Source organism: Humulus lupulus, chromosome 9, assembly GCF_963169125.1.
Source record: "Humulus lupulus chromosome 9, drHumLupu1.1, whole genome shotgun sequence".
In the NCBI taxonomy this organism is placed as follows: Eukaryota; Viridiplantae; Streptophyta; class Magnoliopsida; order Rosales; family Cannabaceae; genus Humulus; species Humulus lupulus.
This window is the reverse complement of record NC_084801.1, coordinates 44,286,684-44,290,807: the sequence shown is the minus strand read 5'-3', so window position 1 is coordinate 44,290,807 and position 4,124 is coordinate 44,286,684. Positions and strand designations below refer to the sequence as shown.

The following is a 4,124-nucleotide window of genomic DNA, read 5'->3' as shown; positions in this document are numbered from 1 at the left end:
TCTTGATTAAGAGATTTGGAAAATGGACTTCAAGACAACGTTTCTTAGTGGGAATCATAACGAGACCAATTGTATGGATCAACCAGAAGGGTTTAAATTAGTTGGATATGAAAAGAAAGTTTGCAAGTTTAATATGTCAATCTATGGACTTAAGTAAGATTCACGTTCCTGGGACCTAAGGTTTAATGAGATCACTAAAATCTATTGTTTTGAGCAAAATGTCGATGAGACTTGCGTTTACCAACTAAAGGCAAATGACATTGTTGTATTCTTAATCCTTTATGTAGAGAATATGTTTCTCTTTGGAAACAATGTCAAGAAATTTTCATACATAAAGAACTGACTGGAAAGTCAATTCTAGATGTTAGATTTGGGTGAAGCAAGTAATGTTCTTGGTATCCAGATCATTCGAGATGGAAAGAACACACTCTTGGATCTATCTCAAGCAGCCTACATAGATAAGGTGCTTAAGCATTTCTCCATAACAAATTCCAAGAAAGGACGTTTGTCGTCCTGATAGGGAATTCATCTTTCAAAGAAGCAATCTCCACAAAATCCTAAAGTGGAAGATGAGACAAGATGAATTACTTATGCATTTGTAATCCAAGTCTAATGTAGGAAATGTTGTGCACTAGACCGAACATCTACCATGTAGTGGCAATTGTGAGAAAGTACCTATCAAACCCTAGAAGAGAACATCGGATTGCAGTCAAACACATTTTGTAACATCTACGACGAACTAGAGACTATATGATAGTCTATTCGAGTGGATCTTTGAACCTGTTAGGCTACACTGATTCAGATTTTCAGAATGATGCCAATCACAGAAAGTCTACTTCTTGAATGGTGTTTACTCTTTGGGGTGGAGCTGTAACATGGAGAAGCGTTAAGGAATCTGTGATTGCATATTCTAGAATGGAGGCTGAGTACATAGCTACATCTAAGGAAGATGAGGAAATAGTCTGGCTGAGCAAGTTCTATACCAATCTTGGTGTTATTCCAGAACTGGATAAACCTCTCATTTTGTATTGTGACAATAATGGGGCGATAGCCAATATGAAAGAACCTCGGAGCCACAAGAGAGGTAAGCATATACAGAGGAAGTACCACATCATCCAAGAATATGTGGCAAGGGGTGATGTAAAGGAAAGGAAGATAGTGTCAAAAGACAATCTAGCAGATCCATTTACAAAGACATTGGTAGAGAGCACATTTGTGAAGCAGATAGAAGGAAAGGATTTAAGAGACATGTCTCATTTGTTTTAAAAGTGCAAGTGGGAGTTTGTTGGGTTTTATGCCCTTGTAAAACCATATTCCTTATGTAATAGATTTTATTATCAATAAAGAATAGAAATCATTTTGTTTGTCAATTGCATTGCTCACGTGTTTTATTACATGATTATTTAATTAATACAAACGTCTATAAAATACTGAACATGTATACCTAGTTACAATTATAGTAACTAAGTCTCATGGATTATAATTGTAATTATATGTTCAAAAGAATTAGTCCTAAGAATAAATCAATGATCAGGATTTTCAATGATTTATTAATCTACTGTAATGAACGCCCTAGACTAATACTTACAAAATATTCGCATAACATAGCTTATGAAAGAATACCATCCATTATTTAAGTCTCAGGGGGACTTATTTAAAATCATGCAAGTTGGCGCCATAAGTTTAAAATAAAACATAGGTTTTTATGCAAAGTTCAAAGAAAACCAATTAAGTTAAATAACAGAGTCCCACTGATAATTTAGGAAAAAGTCCCTTAAAACAAAACATAATTTAAATGGCGTTCTACGTTGATCGTTTTATCGTCCATAGGATTGCCCCACGCCATACACCCCATGATGAAGAACTCCTCACGTCACCACGCGTGCCATAGAGAAATCCTATTTGCTACCTGGAAGGAAAGTAAGGGGGGTGAGCTAAAAGCCCAGTAAGGAAGTACAAGCAAATAAGCAAGTAAGAAAGACAACAAACAACCAAACACTAACGCTCATCTAAAAACATCATGGTACATCATAACATAATCGTAACATTTCATCATATCATAACATAAATGTGACATATCAACATATCATAACATAAATGTGACATATCAACATATCATAACATAAATGTGACATATCAACATATCATAACATAAATGTCACATATCATCATATCACAATCATACAGCATACATGATGAGCATGGAACGCTAGTTGTCCATGTCACCCTATGAGGTAAACAGGAGATCACTGGTCCTTGAATAACCTCGGCGCGTCTGCCCTAGGAGTCACGTCTCAATGTCCTTAGTAACTCGGTCGATGTATCTGACATCGAAATCTGTTTGATGTATCTAACATCGTATTCTGTTTGATGTATCTAACATCCATACACATATCACATTCAATCATATCATCACATTAAGGCATTCATAATTTCATAACAGTTCATTCATATAACAGCCTTACCATTCATAGCATAAAATCATAAAATCTATCTAACTTCCTTACCTCAGGTCCAAGCTAAGAATTTCACAATCGTTCAACGAGCCTATATCATAATCAAAATAACGTTTCTTAGGTTCATAAAATTACTATTTTGCCCTTCCATACAACTCATGTGTGCATGGGTCATGCACTCATAATAACAGTTACACTAAAATATGCAATTATCGCCAAAAAGAATAATGCCCGTTCTTCCCATTTTACTAACATGATTGCTTTATAAAAATTACATAGTTGAATAATAATCATGATTCTGGACGTAAAAGTTTATTTGCATGTAACATGCATACGTGGGAATGTTGCGTAATAAAGACATTTTCAAAAACGATAATTCTACATTTCTTGCTTTTATTGTTGAAAATCAATAGCCATATTACATGCTTTATTTTTCTTAAAATTTCTAAGTTGATTAAATTTCTCAAAACTTTATTTTATTTTATAAATTTATTTTATTTTAGCTCAAAATAAAATATGTGACATTTTCATTAAATAAATAATAATTTATCAAGAATTACCCAACAAGCTTGGATTTAATTAAAATACCTATTTTAATATGTTTCTTTAGAAAAATATATTTTATCATTGTGTTACAAAAATGATGTGAAAAATATATTTTAAGTGTGGAAAAATACATTTTGATTTAATTTATTTAAGACTTAGTTTTTAAGTAGTAAAAATCCATATGTGACAATTTAATAACAATTGTTAACCTTTTTAAAACAAACTTTCAGCCACTACTTATTTTATTCAAAAATCACAAATAAATAGAGTCTAAATATTTTTCTCAATCAAAATAAAGAAAAATCATTATTTATCAAAATATGCATTCATACAATTAAAATATCATTTTTCAATATTACCATAACTTAGGAAAAATAATTTATTCCAAAAATTAATCAAATTCATTTTTAGTGAAACTTACTTCATATTTTTTTTTACAAAATTCCAGCAACCATTTTTTTTATCATTAAAATCACCATATTCAATTTTATAAACTCATTTTTTTCTCAAAATTCAATAAAAATTCTGTAGGAAATTAATTGGGTAAAATATCATAACATAAGACTTAAAATCCTCTTTTAATTTCATAAAAATTAACACATTCATCAAGAACATTATTTATGCATGCAACTCATCTTTTTATCAACTTTTACCCAATTATTTTGAAAAAAAATAGCAAGCTTAATTCTTTGTAAAACTCAACTTTTGTCTTAAAAATTACATAAAATCATTCATGCCTAAAATCTCATTATGCTCTTATAATATGCATGATCCTAATATCACTAACATAATCACATGAATCCTTTTAAAACCATTTGTTGCAATTCCATGAAAACCAACAAAACATTATCAATAAAATAGCATATAGTAAATTTATAAGCACCATATTCACATATGCCTTATATTAACCTAGCATATTTCTATCATTATTTTCATGCATCTCATAATTTAATCATTCAAAATATAACATGCATCTAACAAAATTTCATGATCAAAATATCAAGATTACCACTTATTCTCTTACCCACATATCATAGGTCCTAAAACATGGATCAAATATATTGTAAGTCACACAACATATCAAGAACACCCTTGGGTGTACCTAGGCCGAAATCACCATAC

The 4,124-nt window shown here is 31.0% G+C and overlaps 1 long non-coding RNA gene across 2 annotated transcripts; it reads right to left on the bottom strand.

The window, feature by feature from the left end:
• Positions 1 to 1,682: 1,682 nt before the first annotated feature.
• On the bottom strand, positions 1,683 to 2,535 carry LOC133801469 (uncharacterized). Of its 2 annotated transcripts, none has more exons than XR_009876874.1 (2): positions 2,508 to 2,535; positions 1,683 to 1,905 (listed from the first exon to the last, which is right to left on the bottom strand). It is a non-coding gene; the product is annotated as an uncharacterized LOC133801469 (long non-coding RNA). The 2 variants fall into 2 exon arrangements; XR_009876873.1 differs by having other exon boundaries at positions 1,683 to 1,909; positions 2,508 to 2,532.
• Positions 2,536 to 4,124: the final 1,589 nt, after the last annotated feature.